Below are 21,428 nucleotides of genomic sequence, written 5' to 3' on the forward strand. Positions count from 1 at the left end.
CCTCACCTACCTATAGCGGAGCCTGTTCCTTGAGCATTCAAGGCTCTGAGGAACCCAAGTTCTTCGTGGAACTAGGCGGGATGGCTTAGAATGTTCTATTTGGTCATACTAAATTCTTCCCAAGATCGTCGGGGTTTTACAAGATGGTCGGGATTTTACCTTCATGGTACTTGTAACCGGAACGTACCGCATCTACATCCAGCAAAGGACCATCAGCATCGATAGCACAGCCCAAAACCTTAGGGAAGTGTCTTTATCGCGGCAAAGTTACTTACTGAATTCAGTCGGAAAACCTGAATTTTATTCCTTTATGTTAGAATATCTCGAAAACAAGGAACAAAATTAAAAATCTGATTCGGTCCCGATTGGAGACTGTTAAAGATTTCTGATACCTAAGATCAAAACACTATAGTTTGCGATATTACATAAATATTTTGGTCCCTTTAGGAAACGGTTGAGGGGTGTCGTGCAGTGGTTAAAGTTCACAATTTATTTTTTGTTTTTTATTCTCCTTTCATTTCATGGAATAATTGAATTAAAAACTATTTGAAATAAAGCTTAGGGAGTATTTAGAATAAAATGTATTTAGAAGAAAAAAACCATGCGATACTGTATACCAAACTTCCGCCTGCTACTCTTGTTTCCTGTATTCTTAGAAATCTGATTAAAAACTTGGTCTGGTTTCATGTAGTGAAAATGGATTAAGAACTGGTAAGAATACCTTTGAAATAAGAACATATTGAGCCAAGCGTTCAACGCGACGTTTTTTGTTTCGTATGGTCGCGATATCCTTTTCTCGAAATGGTCACAAGATCAAATAAATTTTTGCTAAATTTCCATATAGTCGAAATTAAAAATGTTATAGAGCTATTTGTAGTGGTCGTTATGGTCTTTGACGTTATGTTCGTTGACCTGAAGCCACGCCAACAAAAACTAAGCTGCTTGCAGATGACGCTAGGAGTTGACATGTGGGCTCTGTCTCTCCAATTTGTAATAAAAATTAAAAAGTAGCACGACGCAAATTGGAACAAAAGCTCGGCCTGAATTTCCTTGTAATTTTTAATTTAAATTTTTTTCAATTTATTTTAATTTTCAAAATATTTTGCTATTAAATATTTCTGGTAACTTCATTCAAACAAATAACAAAATCCTATCAGGTGACAGAGATATTGGACCTCAATATGTACTCCGTGTACCTGTAAACTTGTCAAAGAAGTCACTTAAAGGTGTAGTGGTACATACTTTTAGGCGCAAGTATTTATATGTAAAACTAATGTTAAGTGCCTGAGCTTCGAAAGAGATCTGGGCCATAATTGACAGTTATTTAAATAACTATTTTTCGATTAGTTTTGAATTTCCAATAATTTTTCATTTCTTTTTAAACTTAGTTTGGAGACAAACAGGTTTCTACGCTGTCCCATCATCATTGTAAATTTCTTAGTATATGTAAAATGACATTGAAGATGACACATCAGTTAGGTAAGGTTAGGTTAGGTTGAACTGGCTGGTCCATGAGGACCTCACATAGACTGAATGAGTCCGTAGTATTACCAGAAGATTACTTAACGACCATACTGAAAAACCCTATCAAAAACTAGGACATATGTTATCAAATAACCCCAACCTCTTGGCAAATATTAGAAGCTTTCTAAGACTTATGCCATTTGCTGCTTCTAGATCTGACAAGCGCAGGACACGAACACAAACCGTGTTCTATCGTTTGCTCCTCCAACCCACGCTTCCTACATCTGCTATCACTGACCAAGCATAATTTAACGGCATGTGGCGCCAAAAGGCACTGCCTAGTCAGAATACCCGTCATGAGTCTACAGTCCTTTCTTTTAATTGGTAGAAGCAACTTTCTTGGTCTGTGATTGTAGGACCTACACATAATTTTCGACACTTTACAGCCCCGAGCTTGGACCCACGCCTTTCCTGCTTAAACGATCATGTACACCACTCGCCTTATCTTAATCTCGCCCAATCATTGGGACGTATCAGTTAGGTTGATTTTCTTCAAAACAAATTTGCTTAAGCACATGTGTTCCTTTCTTATATACTTAAGTAATTTCAAAAAAATATTTCTACTAACCCACATAATACACTCGTCTTGTTGTCGCTTTCTATGGCCAGCAGCGCTCATACCCACATTGGCAAATACAACAAATTCTTGTTTAATCAAATGCTATGCAAACGATTTATAACAACATAAATAACTGAATTATAACTTGTCTTTAAGCCAAATAATGCTCAGACCTTTATCTATGCCAATGAAAATTGCTTACATACATGCATTGATACTTATGTATGTATATTAGGCCGGGTCGATTTGTGGGGAGGCAAAAAAATCGCCCATTGCTCTGTTAAAATCATATTCTAGGAATCAAAATAAGAAACTTTGCCGAAGGTACCATACCTCTAAAACGAATTCTGATGTCCCCCCCTTTGGGTCGTAGGGGCAAATTTTGAAAAATCCCACTTTGAAATGCCTATGTTTTTTCTTTTTGGAGTTCATTTTTCTCTTTAGAAATTTATTTAGTCAGAACATATGTAAATGAAAAAATGAATTTAACTTAGTAATAGAAAAGAAATTAAAACAAATTATTAGAAATTAGCTTTTTTACAACCCCCTTTTAAAACCAAGGCATCATTGTGATGCATTTGCATGTCGTAAACATAGTTGTGTGGGTTTTTTATTCAACCGTTTTAAAAAATAAAGGTATGACTGCGACACAATTGCAGATCGTAAAATTGCTTGTGTTGTTTTTTTAAGCCACCACAAGACACAGCAGGTAGAATTGAAATTGCCCCTACCCAAAAGTTCGACCCAAAGTGGGGGACATTAGAATTCGTTTTAGAGGTATGGTTCCTTTGCCAAAGTTTCTTATTTTGATCCCTAGAATACGATTTTCACAGAACAATGAGCGATTTTTAAATCGACTTGCCCTAATGTATATACAAATGTTAGAGTGTGTGTATGTGTGAACGTGTTATTGGGGCAAAGCATGCATGCAAATAGGCAAAATGCATCTGGAACGGAAATGATGATGAAGTAGGCGCCAACATATGCAAGTGTGTATGTATGTATGTGTATATGTACAAGTGCATGATTATGAATATCAACAAAACATTATAATTTACATGTATAAATATAATGAATTATGTGTGTTCATAGTGAAGGCTATGCATCTAAGCAAATAGACAAATATACATAAATAATCATTGAAGAAAAAAAGTTAAAAAAAAAATTTAAAAAAAAAAATTATAAAAAAACATAAAGGAAACTAAATAACAAATAAATAAAAAAGGCAACAAAAAAAAAAATAACAACGAAAATTTGTGCACTCCTTCATACAAAATAGGAACATTTCGCATTTGTCAATACGCTTTTGACTGAGGTGAGTTTTTTTATAAATATGTATTTGAATGAAGCTATGCTTGTATGCATATCAGTATGTATGTATTCGTAGATATACATTCAGAGAAAAAACCATTCTAAAGCGAACGAAACAAGTTCAAAATTAAGAACATCCGTTGACAAAAGTCTGTTAAGTACGTTTTTTCTTAACTCGTGACCGTTGGGCTTGTTTTAAGAACAGTTTTTCCAAGCACACCGTTCGTATTTTATGACCAGTTTGGTATTGATGTGTGAAACTTCTGTGCTCATCTCAAGCACTACTTGGCATAGTGTACTTATACAAGTGTGTCGACTAAGCGATAAACGTCAAAACTACAAACAGCCACGCTCACCTGATGCAAATCTCAGGTCTAGGGTTACATTTTTGGTACGTACGAGTACTTCAAGCTGAGTTGCATTTGATAGTTTAATAAAACTTTGTAGGGACAAAATGTCTCAATTGTGTTGTTAGTGTAGAAATGAGAAAAACTGAATTAAGCATGAAAACAAGTACCAGCAGGATGGCCTAGTGGTTAAAGGCTACTGCAGTTTCACCATTTGATTAACGGTTCGAATCCCGGCGAAACCTTTGACAACATTACAAAATTGCCTGATGATGATTACGTTGGCGGTTTTCGAAATGGTTCCATAGCAATATGCCAGTAAATGTTTCATTCTTTTCAGTTTCTCTTAGAAAACATAATTGAAATTCAATTATTATAAGCCGGTGTCAAGCTCATGAATTCTTAAATATAAGTATAAACTGAACACACCATTAAACATACATACATAAACTCTGTAGGATTTACAGATGAAATAGTAACATATATTTCCGCGGAAATAAGAATACTAGACGATTTGTAGCCTGCAACAATGCGGAAACATACGGAAAGCAAATTATTTAGAGTCAAAATATAAAGCGCCACACTTGTAACATGGAAAAATTTCACTTCTAAGGCTATTTACACAAATGCATAAGGGCAAAATTATATAAACGCTTAGGTCGCTTCAAAGCAAAGATAACGTACGGCGTTTCTTTTTTTTCGAATAGCGTTGTCAAAGCATAGGCACGCAACCATAGCATTTATGTAAATTTTTCGATACTTCGCCTGACAGATGAATTAATGACTGCAACACAACCAACGCGTCTGTGTAATTCCGCCTTAATTTTTGTAGCTGTGAAAGTCCCCTGCAAATAAAATGGTGCTGTATGTGCAAACAAATCAAACTCCTATATGACACTACTTTATTTTCCATGTATTTTTCTTGTATTTTCTCTTATATTTTTTGTCGGGGGAGCCAATAAGGTTTCAGTACTGGCGTAAGTGTGTGAACTATATTTGTTTAAATTTTTCCCAAATTATTAAATAAATTATAAAATTAAAAAATTGCTTCAAATAAATGTTTTCATACATTTAAAAAAGCAATATGGGCAATCCCCGATTATTAAAATCATATATTTAAAAAAAACTAACGAAATACAAGAAAAATACAACGTAGTTAATTAAAAACAAACAAGCCTGTTCGTATTTCGATATTGTTTTTTAACATAAGGCCGTTTTATCTTTTTTTTTTGACAAATGAAAATTTTGTTTTTAGTTTCAAAATTTTGTGCATAAAACACAACTAAATTCAAAGTGTAAATTGTGTGTGCAAATGAGTTTTCAATAAGTGTAAATTTTTCAGTTTTTCATAGTTAAGGAATTGACCTCCAGATTCTTGTGTTACACAAATATAGTGAACTTGGGTACAGAAATTCAAATTAAAAAGTTTTTCACAATAATTTGAAAAACTCTACGTTTTCTCTGCTTTTTACACTTAAAGGAGTAACCCTCCGTAATAAATTAATCTTTTAATGAAAATCAATAACTCTGAACTAAACACTTTTCGCCGTGATATAAAATTAAAATGCTGTGGAATAGGAGCAACACTTTCGTGACTACATAAGCCCTGTTTCAATCTTTTACCTCTCTGCACAGAACCCTAATTGACTGTTTTCAACCGAAACAACAATGGTAACCCAGATTTTCCCGTTATGCTCACTTAAGCGAGTGCCTGTCAGAAAGAAGTCAACACACTTGTACTTGTACACTATGCTACTTGGGCTTGATTTAAGATTTTTCGTTCTCACGCTTCGAGAACGATTTGTGGTCGATATAACAGTTTACGGTCTCAATTTAGGAACTGTTTGTTCGTGCTTGATATTTGGTGGGAGGGGAAAATATTTGTTTAAATATATTTATTTATTTTTTATTAATAAAAATTTTTTCTTATAAATAAAAAATATTTATAACAAAAGAGTTGTTGTTAAAATTCAAGAGTTTAAGAAAAAATGCATAATAAGCATTTTCTCATACATTTCTCTTATTGAGAAATTATTCTTATTTGAAGATGTAATCTGCATATATACTTAAAACATTTCATAACAAGTTTGAGAATTACCTGTGCATATGTGAATGGAACTGAACGAAAACTTAGAGCTAATAAAATAGAACATAAAAAAATTGTTTTAAAAAAGTTCAGAGTTTGACGGTGATCGAACTCGCGCCACAGGATCGCAAGCGCAACATCATAGCCGCTGGGCCACTACAAATGCTTGATAGCTGGTGCCAAATGTTGTATTTAATGTTGTGGTGCACACGAATTGTACCGTTTTTTGTTCTTGGGCTTAATTTAAGAACATCGTTCTCATTAATAGAATATTTGTTCATATTTTAAGACCAGCCGTTCTCTGTTCAAGAAAATGGTGTCAGTTCAAGAACAAGGTTGTTGTTTTAAGAACAGGTCATTCGTTTTTCAAGAACAAAAAAAAAGGACGTGTGGCACTCGGGGACTGCCGCGGTAAAGCTATTGCATATTATCAACTTATGCAATTACAATATTTATGCAACATTTTGTTTTCTTTGATATTAATTCAAGTTAACCTCTTTAAGCGTGGTGACCGATAAGAAAACAAATTTTTTTATTTTTATTGAATAAATGAGAAGTTAATATTTAACTTTCACTTTAACTTTAACTTTATTTTTAACTTTAACTTTCACTTTAACTTTAACATTCACTTTAACTTTAACTTTAACTTTAACCTTAACTTCAACTTTAACTTTAACTTTAACTTTCACTTTAACTTTAACTTTATTTTTAACTTTAACTTTATGATCCGGGGTGGGCGTGAGCTTAGCACCTGCTAACAAGCCAACCTAATATAAACGCACGCAAGTCATTTTCTATAAAAAATGTCTCATGCACATACAACTTGTATGAGAGCAACTCAAATTGAATTTGCTGCGTGAAAACCTAACTCGATTTCCAATTTTTGTTCTGCGTGACATTTGACGTTTGCACACATGCTTTACATTGTCGCAACGCATGCTTATTTGGGTCAGGGCAAAAAACGCCGGTTGTTTGCGTGCGCTAAAAAAACGCGGTGCGGTTTTATTAGGTTGGCTTGTAAGCGACCATATATGTATACGATACGCGATAGCACAATGGCTACTTCGTGAAAATCAACGACAGCTCTTTTAGTTTGATTTCGATGGTCGTACGGTGAGGAAGTGTCGCACGCGCGCTTAAAACAGAGTACCAAAGAGTGCGTGTGACACGTATTCACCGTTCAAGCATTGAAATCAAACTAAATAAATAATTGATTTTGCTTTCGTGCTGGCTACGCGTTCGTGTTTACTAACACATTCTCAATTTGGTAACCGTGTAAATGTAGTGATGCCCACCGCTGTTTATGATAGAGAACCAATTTTATGTATTTGGCCTGTTGCTAACACCGAACCTTTACGAACCTTTTCGAAACTTGTCCAGCCTTTTCGGATCTTTTTTGACAAATATCCGTTACGGTTTTTTTTGATTTAGTCGCCAAGCCCGCGATAAAATCTATGCAACAGCTTAAAAGTAAGAACATGAAAAGCTTGAATTGAGTCCGGTGGTGCTGGATTTTAGAACGGCGTTTTTCTCTGAGTGTACTGTTATCCTTTTTATGCAAGTAAATAATTATGAGTGCGACAAAAATAAGTAAAATTTGTTGCTATTGTAGTGCAGCATTGCTCTATATATTTTGTTTTGTTATGACTTTGTGTCTATGCATTTGGTAAGATTTTGCCAACATCTACAATTTCACATACACACACAGAGGCAAACCTGAAATATTGTTGCTTGCACTTACCCAAGCTGACCATCTAACAAAAACAATGCTTCACAGACAAAGCATACAAATAGTGAAGCGGGCGCGCATGCATACAATAAAAATAAAAATACATACAGACATACAAATATACAGAGTTGAACTCATGCATAGATGGACAAAGGTAGACAAACAAATTAATTGCTGCTACAACAAGAAGTAGAAAAAAGTTGGAAAGGTTGAAAGTATGCAGGGATCGAAAGGGTTATGTATGAATTTTTACAATAAAAGTTGAAATTTGACAGCAAAAATAAAAGTCATAATTTGACAATAATTTTTTACTTTTACCACAAAAGTCAATCTTAATATTTAAAAGGTGACTTTTATTATAAATAAAAATTATTAGTTATTATTATTATTACTAGGCCTGGTTGCAGTGCGACTTTTATTTGAATATATTGTGCGCGTCTTTTCAGCCTTTAATTGTATGTGGAGGCGTTTAAAGTATTTAAGTGTCTCTTCAGGCTTTTGACTCCGCCACCTAGCGGACAAAATATCTGCCTTTTCAAAGCGACACATTCGCAGAGAATGTCGTCCAGCTCAAAAAGCAACAGATATCGTATAGATTTAACTAACGTAGGTGATATCGTAGAATACAGTGCCCCTTATAGTATTCAGTGAGTATACGTAGGTCCTCTCTGCTCAAATGTGAAATGAGTTTGGCTAATACTCTCGTTGCTGTTAGTGACTTGCCTTTGTCCTTTGCATTGAATCCAGATTTGTCTGAGCTGCTTTGTTTTTCAATTACTTATAGTTTACCTAGTGTGTGCCTTTGTAAGTCCATAGAAGGACTCTGGAGAGATAGAATGCTGCTAAAGCACCGTGCGTGGCTAGGAAGTGTTCCTACTCATTACCATCATGTCTTTGATGCTGATACGATGCGCCTACGATACTAACAAAACCTTGTTTTTGGCTCCGACAATATTTAGGACTCCAGTGCATTCATCCGCTGGCGTTAAGGTGATTATTTAAGACTGCAAGGCACCTCGAGGATAATCATCTTCATAGACATTATCTACTACAATTTTTATTGTATGGATTAATGCCTGAAAAATAATGGGGCTAAATCCATTTGGTATCGATATGTTGAAGCTTGCAGCATGGATGCCAGCTCCAATTTTTGCGTCATCAAATTTTGATCCATACGTAAACCTGACCTCTGAGTCTGAGCTATCTATTAACCGTTTTGTCGCTCACTCGTTTGCATGCTGTACAGTATCTGCCACACATTTACCGGTTCTATTGGCAGCTTAAGTTCAGCCCAATGATTGTAAGTCTGCTTCACACTCCATCATCAACCGATGAATTCCCTAGCCACCGCTTCGCTTTGCATCATCACGACTAAGTGCCACTCTGCGACTCAGTGTGTGTGTGTGTTTCTGATTCAGTTATCACCAAAAAAGTAAGGTGTACACATTAACAAAGGAAGTAGGACCAAGTCAACTTTGGATTGGGTGTAAGCTACACCCAACTTTGACAATGACTGCTTCCATAATAATAGTTAGGGTTGCCACTTAATCGAGACCATTTCAGAATCATAAGGATAATTTTGAGACTGTTTTCAGGATCACTATTTCAAGGTAATAACGTAATTATTTTCAGGATAATTTCGAAGCTATTCCGAAATCATTTTGCGACTATTTCAGTATAATTTTGGGATTAGTTTGGCATCAATACGGTTACTTCTCCAAATTATTTTGATAAAATTTGTAGTATTATTTATTTGTGTTGATCTTAAAAATATAGTTTTAATCGTTCCCGAAAATAGGTCCGGAATGAATCTGTAATAGTTCCGAATCGATTCCTAAATGGCACTAAATTGGTCCTGAATTGATAACTAAAATAATCCTGAAATGCTCCCGAAACATGTTTGAAATGATCCCATCATTGTTCTGAACCAATCTGGAAATGATCCCTGATTAATAATGAAATGATAACAAATAGTTCCCGAATTCCCACAAAAATAATCCCGAAATGCTTTTAAAATCATCTCGAAATAATCTGGAAATGGTCCCGAATTGAGCCCCAATCACTCGGGAAATGGTCCCATAAAATACTTTCTTAATGCCGGCGAAGACAGTCCCAAAATACTTTTGAAATTATGCCGAAACAGTCGGAAGTGATCCAGACCAATCTGGTAATCATCCCAAAATTATACCGAAATGATAACTAAATAGTTTGTAAATGCCTGAAAAAATTCCAAAATAGTACCGATTTGGTATTAACTCTACTTAACGTTTTTTTTTCTCGAGCAGACTATAAAAAAGCCGAATAAAAAAAAATTTGCCGGGACCCTTTCAACAAATGCTTGAAATTTTGGGGTCGGCCTTTTGCAACTTTCCCTTCTTGCCCCACTCATGGTGCAATACAATAGCATAAATTTTCACAATGGCCTACAGCAAATGTTAATTACTCATAGCCATGTTGTGCCAACTGAAAGCAAGCCAATGTATGCAAGTATGCTAGTAGGTGAGTAAGCGAACAGATGCGCTAGCAGATAGAAAGGACATACTGGGATAGAGGTAAAAAGGGTGGCAAAGCAACAATGTATGTGCATGTGTGTCAGAAATAACAGATCAACAGCAAGCGCTTGTCACAAACGGGAGCTGGAGGCGTGCGATAAATTGGCGTGACAAGAGAAATGAGTGAGCGATGGTGGGATAGACGGAAAGGGGGAAGCTTGCAATGGGCGCTATGAAAAGGCATTCAAATCGCTGGCTCTCACTAGCGTATTTTATGTGCGAATGTGTGCGCTTGTATTCACTCAAATAAGTGGGCTACGCAAACAGAACGACGAGCAAGAAGCGGAGCGGAACCTCGACTGTCTTTATCAATGCATTCTAATCAATATGCTGGCGCAACGCAACAAACTAAATATGAGTATATATATGTGTGTGTGTGTATGTTAAAGCGCATAATCAGAATTTGCAATTTTGTCCAGCATAGAAAATATATAGGGCAAGCGTGGCAAAGACAGGTGCATGGACGAGAAAAGGTTTGGTGGGTTGAAGAGTTGGTGTGAGTGTGAAGCGCATTTGACTTCAAAGTTGAGCGTTTGATGGGTGCGCGCAAATACAATGTGTAGAGTGAAGTGTGCACACGACAAAAATAACAAAAACAAAAGCAAATCGACAAATTTTTTTGCACATTAAAAGAAGCTCACACGCATACATACACATATGTTTATGCATGTAATACATTGTGCGTGTGTGTCCCCGAAATAATAGCGCCAGCTGCACCGTGTGACACAGAGGCACCACAAAGTGGCTGTCGACGCAAAGGAGTCCAGGCGTTTTTTGTACAAAAAACACGAACACACACATAAACAGAGTTGCAACAAGCACACATACTCGCCCCCAGTCAGGCATAAAACTAGACGGAAATGCACCAGCTTGAAACCAGATTTTACTGAGCGAAATCGAAAATCACCAAACTTTGCACCGAAGTTATTCCAAGCAAAGCGGTTTGTTGTGTGATTATAACTGCGCTCTGTGCCGGATTGAGCGTCTTAATTTCCACGATTGAGGAAAGGGGGGGAAGGGGCCTAAACTGAAGCGAAGCACGGTGAAGCGGTCTTTTCTCAAAGGGTTGATGTGTGCCGCAAAACTTAAACAGGCTGATCACTGTATCCACGCCAGAAAGTTGCTGCGATCAAGTAGGCGAGTGATGGGATACCATCCAGTCTATCTACGGTCAGAGAATTCACCATCTACACATTCGGACAGCTAAGTGGCAGCTAAAGTTTTGAGATTGACGGTGGTCTGATAACGGGTGAACTGGGGCCCTTTCCCCATTCTATCATCTGGGCTCGGATTTTTTAGACCAAATGAGTACAGTTGAATTGAACGTATCGAGCTGCACAGATGCGGGTGTTCTGAGGGCCACTTGTAATCTGCTTTTGCACACCTGAGTCTGTACGGTCCTTTTCAAACGATAGTAGAGCAAAAGCTGACTTGAGCGTCATTCAGAAAATACGATGCACGAGTACAAGGGAAGCTAGAAAATACAGTTAGTTACTGCTTTTCGTGAACGTAAGGTCATACTTGACGACTTTAGCTCCAGGTTTGTCATCCATATCACTAGGTATTGAATCTCGGACTTAATTATTCATATTATAGCAGCTAATAATCTTCTGTAATAACAGTTGTGATTTAGTTTGTGATTGTGATTTTCGGTAAGCATGATAACTGGGGGGAGGGGGGAGAATACACAGTCACAGGTAGCGTTGTTGGCCAAAAATCGTCGTATGAGCCAACCCTATCAACGATGCTTGTCAGTCTCGACTTTGTGAGATACCATAGCTAGAGAGCATCTTAAGTGATTGCCTGCTCAGAACCCATCCTGGGGAAGTGGTTATATCTTCTTGAGCACTGCGAAAATCTTTGCCTGGAAAATGCATGTAGGAAAAATCTACGGGATGAAGTTGATATGAGCGCAATCAGACAGCAAGTTAAGACAAGGTAAGGCGTGTAACAAATTTGTTATATTTCTCATTGATGAGTTATCGGTTTGTTATTAATACGAATACGTGTTATTGGGGAGGTATGGAAAAGCTATCGATTTATTATCGAATTCTTATAAATTTGCTGTCGATGGCAAAGTTCATATATAAGTTACCGATTTACTATCGAAAAGTTATAAATAGGTTACCAAAAAATTTTTCGATTTATTATCAAAAAGTAATCGATGCGTTATCGCAAAGTTGTGAACTTTTCATAGAAATGTTATACATTTTTTATAGTGAAGTTATCGATTTTTTCAAAAAGCCATATATATGTTATCGAAAAGTTATATATATGTTATAAAAAGTTATCGATTTGTTATAAAAAATTTCATGGTGTGTTATCGAAAAGTGTTGGATTTGTTATAGAAAAATTACCGATTTTTTCAAAAAGTCATAGACATGCATATGAAAAATTTGCGACTTGCTATAAAAATTTTTCGATTTGATATCGAAATGTTATCGATATTTTATATGAGTGCCACCAACTTGTTGTAGGCGTGTTATCGCCTTGTTAGCACCAATTCATCGCCTTGTTATGAAACAGATACCCATACAAAATCGATAGCAAATCACGTCCTTTGACAAGGCGAAGAATAAACGAAAAAAAGCCGATGAGTCGGCGAAAAGAAACCAGATCATTTAGAAATCATTTTCAAAACTATTAAAGAATCACTTGTGGACCGCTAAGGGATGACTTCGGATTATTTCTAGGCCTTTATGAAAACATTTAGCGATAATTCCGTAATTATCATTGAATAGTTTGGAATTTGCTTTCGTGATCATTTCGGAACCACTTATCGTTTTGAGCTTGTTTGGTGTGTGTCTTATACAGAAGTAAATGGAAGTTGAAGAAATTTAAAAAATGGGAAAAATATAAATTTATTTTTTAATTCAACGAAATTTTAGATTTAGTGTACTTCGTGTAAAGTCGCCTAGTATAAAATAGCACTAGTTTCTTCGGAAAACATATATATAACTACTAAGTTTCACATGCACTCACACACATACACGTACATATACACACTGCTTGGTGACAGTAGAAAAGTAAACAAAAATATTCTACTTCAAAGTTTGCACTTTGTTTGCAATTGTGTTTGCATGCATGTATGTGTACCTATATATATATGGGGTATTCCATCCCATTTCGACCAATTTTGAACCCAACCCCTTTAGAATTGGCTGAAAGTTTTTCTTCTTTTTCTAGCTTACGAAAGACGTTTCTCAGAATTTTTTCAAATTTTTTCATCCAACTCAAAAATTTTCAAAAATTGACCGTTTGGGATTTTTTTTTTTTTTTTAAAATTTGTTTTTAAATATACTTTTCGGAAAAAATACAAAAAAATTTTTAAAGTTTTTTTTTTTATTTTTCAGTTTTTCGAAATTTTTCGAATTTTGCCATTTTTTTTTGCTCATAAAAAACTTCAATCAATTCTGCAATCATGCCCACTAATCCCCGAGTGGGCCGATTTTTTTTGTATTTTTTTTTATTTTATTGAAAAAAATTTTTCAAAAATAAAAGTTTTTTTTTATCAATTTTATTTATATAACAAACAAATGTAAGAAAATGAGTTTTGAGTATTCTTTTCTTTATATATTATGGTAATGTATCATTTTAATCGTAATGTATCATTTTAATCGTAGATTACCATAATATATAAAGAAAAGAATACTTAAAAATCATTTTCTTACATTTTTTTGTTATATAAATAAAATTGATAAAAAAAATTTTATTTTTGAAATTTTTTTTTTCAATTAAATAAAAAAAATCGGCCCACTCCGGGATTAGTGGGGATGATTGCAGAATTGATAGAAGTTTTTTATGAGAAAAAAAAAATGGCGAAATTCGAAAAATCTCGAAAAACTGAAAAATTAAAAAAAAGAACTTTAAAATTTTTTTTGTATTTTTTCCGAAAAGTACATTTAAAAAAAATTAAAAAAAAAAGATACCAAACGGTCAATTTTTGAAAAAGTTATAGCATTTTGAAAACAAAAACAGCGTTTTTTTTAAAAATTCATAACTTTTTTTGAGTTGGATGAAAAAATTTTAAAAACTTCTGAAAAACGTCCTTCGTAAGCTGGAAAAAGAAGAAAAACTTTCAGCTAATTCGAAAGGGGTCGGGTTCAAAATTGGTCGAAATGGGATGGAATACCCCATATGTATGCGTAAGTTTGTATGTGTATGTGTGTGTCATAGCTACGGCACAGCACTTTCATCCATAGACGTCAAGAGAGTGTGGGAGTTCTATTGTGATAAAGTTTAACCAAAAGGAAATTACATAAAAGGTTTTGTTTGCTTCCTTTGCTCTCCCGGCCTTCCCTTCGTTACCTCAATCGTCATTGCTGCTGCCATTGTCTACCGTTATACCACATATTTCCCATTTCTTGGCTTAGTTTTTTTTCACTTGAATATTGCTATAGTTGGAGTAGGTTTTTGTTTCATTTGAGGATGTGTATTTATATATATGTATGTGTGTGTGTGTAGAGTGTCTCTTTTGTGTGGTAAAAATATTTGAAAAATAATGCAAAGAATTATTATTATTATTGTTATATGCGCGCTAAAAGCAAACCCCGAATTGTTCTTGGCCAAGAAGAAAAAAATATATTATATATAATAATAATAAATGGCAAAAAAATTAAAACAGAAAGAAGCTGGCATTTTTTAGCCAAAAGGCAAGATACAGATGAGCAATAATTGCTAAAGTAAGGACTGTGCGCTGAGTTTGCAAGATATGCTAAACAGAGTATATGACAAAAAAAAAAAAATAAAAATAAATAAGGAAGGGACTGTCTTCGGCTGTGGCGAAGACTTCATACCTTTCATGAATGGGGCTGAACAATAATCTTATACCGTTCGTAATCTCCAAATAATGGGATGTATAAGATGAGAAATATATAGAGAACAGATGTACATACCTAAACGATTTTTAAGATAAATATAAAATAAAAAATGGCAAAAACCCCCCTTATCTGAACGATCGGTTGTATGGGATATATATTATATATAGCTCCGATCGAAATGATTTTTACAGGAAATCTTCTATGATATACTGCAATAAATATTGCCAAGTTTCACGTTTTTATATTCGAAACTAAGGGAGAAATGGCCGAAAACCTTTCTATCTGAACGATGGGTTATATGGGATATATATTATATATAGCTTGAATCGGAATGATTTTTTCATGAAATCCTTTATGATATATTAGAATAAATATCACCAAGTTTAACGTTTTTATATTGGAAATTAAGGGGGAAATTGCCAAAAATACTATATACTTTATACTTTCTAAATTGCGGCAGGAATGACCAAAATCATCTTATCTGAACTATCAGTTGTATGGGAGATATATGTTATAGTGGTCCGATCCTACCGGATCCGACAAATGTCTAATATAATACAAAAATACATCCTTGTGCCAAATTTCATTGAGATATCTCAAAATTTGAGGGACTAGTTTGCGTTCAAACAGACAGACGGACGGACAGACGGGCATGGCTATATCAACTCAGTTCGTCGCCCTGATCAATTCGGTATACTTAATGGTGAGTCTATCTTCTATATTTCTCAACGTTACAAACATCGGACCAAAGTTAATATACCATTTCATGTTCATGAAAGGTATAAAAAAAACCAAAAGGAATATTGAAAAAAGGAAAGTAATTTCCGGCAAATAAAAATTGGGTTATAAAGACTTTGATACGAAATGGCTCGTAGTCTAGATAATATTATCATTTCTATTTTTGTGGTTGTTATTGCTTTTGTTGCTGCGCTGTGCTCAATATTACTTTGCTAGCTTACTGACGCTATTCACTCAGCAAGACATTCAACATATAAAATGGGACACAAAAATAAATCATACGAAAAAAATTCGATTGCTAACGCGTATGCTATACACAGTTGTGGACAAGGCATTTTAACTTCTTATCCCATTTCTTTGATAACTTTTCACGATATATTCTTTAAGGACGCATCAATAAGGCTGCCACCTTATTTAAATTTAGCAAGATATGCGAATATAAATCTCACTGCACAAGTAAAGAACTGTGAAGGGTTGAGTCAACTTTGCTCATAAGAAGAGGAAGAGAGAAATTGTGATCGATAAGATGACGCGAGAACGCATGAGGTAATGTGGTGCTGAGAGCATGAAGATATGTATGGAAAGTTAGCTGTATTGGAAAAGGTAATGCAGGTAAGAAGAGGAAAAGGAAATGATAAAGGAAAAGGATAGAGATATGCAAAGGTGTAAAGGGTACAAGGAAGCAATTCAAAGTGATTTCGGGAGGGAGAAGGATGGGAAAAGCGATGGGAGAAGGATATCGAGAAGGAGTGGGAGATGTAGAGGGACAAGGAAAGAGGAAGGTAGTTGAAGAAGATGCAGAGAGCGAGCGCGGGTAATGAAGATGAAGTGGATGCAGATGAAAATTAGGATAAGAATAAGGATCTTTATGAAGATGAAGATACATAAGAACACGGTGATGAGGATGAAAATGAAAATGAATATGTAGGTGAAGATGAAGGTTGAAAAAGGGACAAAGACGAAAATAAATATGAAGATGTTGTTGAAAGTGTTGATAATGAAGGTAAAAAAAGATAAGAACTAAGTCGAAGATGAAGAACTGCAATTAAGATAAAGGTGAAGATGAAGATGATGATAAATGTGAAGAAAATGAAGATTAAGAAAGCATTAGGTGATTGAAAATGTGTGGGAAATAGTAAGACTAGTGTAAAAACTGTTCTTATGGATGCCTGAATACAGAGTACATTAAGAAAGTTGGGTTGGATAAGGTTAGGAAGGTGTGCATTAGAACTTCACACACTTTCACTCGGAGACATATTTGTTCATTGTCTTCAACGAACCACTTGCTTTCTCTGATAAACTAAGATAGGAGCGCAAGGTCCTTTCTTCCAAATTCCGTTAGACTAAGGAAAATCCATGCGCCAAGAAATTGCAATTATTTCGTTTGTATTCCCATATATCGGAAGAAAAACCGACGAAACGAATCCTCTTGCTGAAAGCTTCTGCTATGCGCCACCGACAAGTTATCGGTTCAATAATGCAATGACCTGTGATGATATGCGCAAGTGCTCTCGCTGCAGATTTGTTTAGCTCCTTTAGTTCCTTTAATATGCAAACATATTAATAAGGATCTTGAGACTAAGTAATCATTTCAGGTGTTACACTGCAAGTTCGTTGCCTAAATTTATCGATGGTGGTCATACGTCCGCCTCGCTTATGTCCATTTTCTAAAATATTGGTTTTCCCAGCGACCAAGAAAAGGGAGATATTAGGATATCTTATGAAAGGCAGCTAGCTTTAGGGTCTAATGCCTTCAGGCCAGCTTAACCATCAACAGAGATCGTTACTTCAGTGACTGAGATCGTACTATCCTGGAGAAGTCTGACTGCCCTATTTATGGCATAGACTTCCACCCAGAAAACATTGCATAAGTCAGGTATAACTAATTTACCTATGCCTTCCTCTTCGGTTCTTCTTATGATAAATCACGGTACTCCACAATTTTGGAAAATCTACAAAACAAAATAAATTTTGATACTTTTTCTAAGTGGTTTCCTGTTTGAAAGGATCATCAGCGAAAGTTATCCTAACAGAGATATTTTTACCCAAACCTCAGGATACTGATTAGAAGCAAATACCTTACGTCTATGATAGTGTTTTTTTATTGTGAGGCTTGGCCAGAGGCTTTAAATTGCGTACCAAGGTAATAAACGGCCTTTGGATTTCGCTCCATATATACTGGGAATGCTTAAATGTGCAAAGCTTAATAGAAAAATGTGAAATGCATTGCATCACAAAATAAATTCTAATATGAAATGAATGAAGAAATAAAAAAAAATTTGATCCAAAAAATTAAAGCTAAAAGATAAAGCCAAATAAAATTTTGACTCGTTTAAGTCAAAGTCACTAAAGTAATAATACTTGCACACATCCGAAGCGGGTGCCGAGAGAGTGCGAGCAGCTAAGGGGCCAAGACAGCTAAATAGTCAAAGAGACAGCCCAGCAGCCGAGGAAGCAGCGCCAACCAAGTTGAAATAGGGAAATGGGCGAAATTAAGAATGCCGCAAGCAAGTTGTGGCAAACTTTTTCACAGAGCACAACGCGACACAAACACACAGACAGCATTGCCAAATTTGTTGTTGGTGCTACGCCCACGCCACAACTAACGTTTCGATGCCACAGTGATACCATCAGCAACTCGCCCATCATCAATGTGCCCTCCTTAAATGCATTTTATTTGTTTTATATTTGTAGGTGTGTGTGTGTATGTATGTATGTATATTACCCAGAGCCATTTCGCTTATCGCTCTCAAATGTTGGTCTCAAAAGCATACTTACATACATACTCACATACATACTTACAACTACTTATTGTTTGAATTAGTTTGCCTTTAAGTAAATATGCATAGGGTAGCGTATAAGTAACTTTGTAACTTTGTTCGTTTGTTTTTAAGGAACAACAACACATATATATATGTGTGTGTGTGTGTGTTTGTATTTGCATATTTATGTAAGTTACACTATATTTTCGCCAATTTATTGCTGGTAATTTGCAAAATCAAACGCAATTGGGACGAAGTTGTTCGAAATGAAGGGGGTGCGGGTGCTCTTGGTGCAGCAAGCCGAGGTGGAAGTATTTTTTTGTCAGTTAAGCAACGGGCCGTTAGGGCGTTACACACTTAGTTACATACTTGCATACTTACTACATTTACTATCACTGTCTCATGCATGCTGACTTTTGAGTGCTAAGACAAGCGCAACGTTGTTACGATGTGACATACTGCTTGTGGCAGTTTTGCTGCAATGCGAGACGACTTACATACATAAACGTTGTAAGCGTGTGTGTGTGTGTGTGATTATCAATGTATTTCTTGTATATCTTTCCCTAGCTTCGTCTATATACCCTTAATGTTTTTAATCGCAGTAAGGAATATTTGAATTGTTACTGGGACATTTTTTTTCTGTGGGGGGAGAGAAATTTTCTGAAAAAAGTTCAAATTTAAGAAAAACATGTGTTAAATGTATATGTGTTTTCGTATGTGTATTTATGTCAACATTGAAAGAATTCATATGAGTGAGTACTTTAAAAGTTAGACAGTGAAGCGCTTCAAGTTGATATAACAAGAAATGAAGACTTCCGGCAAAAAACTAACTGTATTATTAAGTCATAACTTTAGTTTATCGAACAAAAGCGAAAAACAGAAAATGCATTCAACTCACAGTTAAAAAGGATTTTTATTTTTGCCAAACTAAGCCAAAGTGATGAGGGCGAAACAAAGCTGGCTCTAAATAGTAAAGTTGCGTTGCTCGATTCCTAAGTTGAGTAGTCACTAGACTGGGTCGCTCATCAACAAAAATGAAAAAAATGCAAAAGACCGCATTCAAATTTGAAGCTTATATTAAGAGATTCTGGGGACTTAAATTTTTTTTTGATCCTTGTAAATACCGCCGAAAGTGTCCTTTAATGGAAAATGGGTATAGTTGACATCCGCTTTTTAAAATTTAAACTTGATAGGCAAACCAATTCTTTATGAAGTACCTTTAGGATATGTGGCCGTTTTCCGTACAGCAGCGAGCAGAAAAATAGCAGTGGCAATTTTTTTAAAATTTCATTAATTAAATTGTTTTTCTTTCATTTGACATATTTTCAGAATTTTTTAATTGAAATAAATATTTAAAAAAAAAAATAGAAAAATTCGAAAATTCGAGAAAATTGCACAAAAGTTTTGAACTTCTTGTTATATTTTTATTTTCGATATTTTAGTAACAAACTGAATTTTGTACCTAAAACTATGCAAATTAATTTCAAATCCATTTTTGAAAACGCTCGAAAAATCTAAAAAATTTTAAGAATTTCTCTGAACTTTTTTTTGAGTATGCAGTATCGAAGAAAGCTCGAAAAAAATTTACGATAGCTTTGAAGTTGTTATTTTTAATATCTCTGAATATTTTAGAGTATGCAATCTTAAACAAATCCCAACATCAATTTCGAAAAATTTGAACTTCACATTTTGAATTTTTTTGAGTATGCGATCTTAAACAAAATCTCAGAACCATTTAAAAAAAGAATCTAAGGTTCGAGAAAATTTTACGAAAATTTCGAACTTGTATTTTTCGTTCTCTGAATTTTTTTATCACTCAGTCCTGTAGCCCAATGAACTGTAGTCTAACAAAATGCAAGTTTTAGCTCACTCACAATTTGCATTGCTTTATCAAATTTTTTTTCCGAAAATTATTGAAGGTGTTTCTTCCATATAAAAAAATTTAATCACACTTCTGTGGAGAAATTATTAAAAACCCTTAAAAAGAAACCAGTCAAATATCAACGCGATTTCGTACCTTGTTAGACTAAAATTGATGGAAGAAAAAACTATACTCAAAAAAATTCAAAGAACTGCAAATAAAAAATTCGAAATATTTGTAAAATTTTCTCAAATTTTTAAGTATTTCGAAAACGGGTTCATATGATTTGCATAGTTTCGGTTACGAAATGCATAGAAGTTTTATCTTCGCTGTTTTAGTTTTTTCATGGCTCTTTTTCAAACAAGAAGCATACTTTAAGGGGCAAAATGTGGTTTTAAGAACATAACATTGTGAGACCGATTTTAAAGCTCGTAAAGGCATTATAAGATAATACAGAGCTTCTCAAAACCAAAACAGTGACAAACCATATTTAAAAATCGGGCGTCAAAGAAACAAATGTTAAAAAAATTCAAATTGAAAGGCTGTCTTTTTTTACTTTCACCCACTAGACTGTAACAATTTTAAAAATTCAAATCTTATTATTTTGGGCTTGCCAAGCGCTTTTATTTCATTCGAATATCCTTTTCAGCTTTGAATCATAGTTTTTTTCTGCTAATCCAGTTGCAGCCCCCAAAATTATGCTTCCCGTTGCAATAAACTATGGAAACACGACTACGTGAAAACGGTTGCAGACCTTACAAGGACCTTAAAAAAGTTATAGAACTTTGTGACGTCGACTTATTAAATTTAATTATAACCAAGTTACAATAAAAACAATTTCGGCCGCAATTGGAATGAAAAAAATCAAATTGTGCCCGGAGATCCTCTTAAAATAAACTTCAAATATAATTGCCGTCTTTTTCAACTTTTTTTGATTTATTTTTTGTATGCTCTTGTATATGGCAATCTGCTGGTTTTCGCGATTCTCCTACGGTGGCACCCAAAACTAAGAGGACGGGTTTGAAGTTATCTCCAACTGAGCGCTATCGTTAGTTGCTGGTTAAATAGATGGGCGCGGGGTGGGCAGCGAAGTTGCCATAAGTCGGCATGCAGTCCATGACTTAACCGAATAGCGTGGG

General features: G+C 35.0%; 1 protein-coding gene across 16 annotated transcripts in view; it reads left to right on the forward strand.

The window, feature by feature from the left end:
- Nucleotides 1–21,428, forward strand: part of LOC137249585 (dipeptidase 1) — a 704,181-nt gene that overhangs the window by 168,306 nt on the left and 514,447 nt on the right. For 12 of the 16 annotated variants that reach the window (XM_067781306.1, XM_067781279.1, XM_067781315.1 and 9 more), the window contains exon 2: nt 3,176–3,398. The exons of 1 other annotated variant lie outside the window; for it this stretch is intronic. The gene's annotated coding sequence lies outside the window, so the exon portion shown is untranslated. The remainder of the gene's footprint in view (nt 1–3,175; nt 3,399–21,428) is intronic. 3 more of the 16 variants (XM_067781222.1, XM_067781260.1, XM_067781326.1) reach the window with 1 other exon arrangement.

The sequence above is a fragment of the Eurosta solidaginis genome, chromosome 1, assembly GCF_040869045.1.
Source record: "Eurosta solidaginis isolate ZX-2024a chromosome 1, ASM4086904v1, whole genome shotgun sequence".
Taxonomy (NCBI): Eukaryota; Metazoa; Arthropoda; class Insecta; order Diptera; family Tephritidae; genus Eurosta; species Eurosta solidaginis.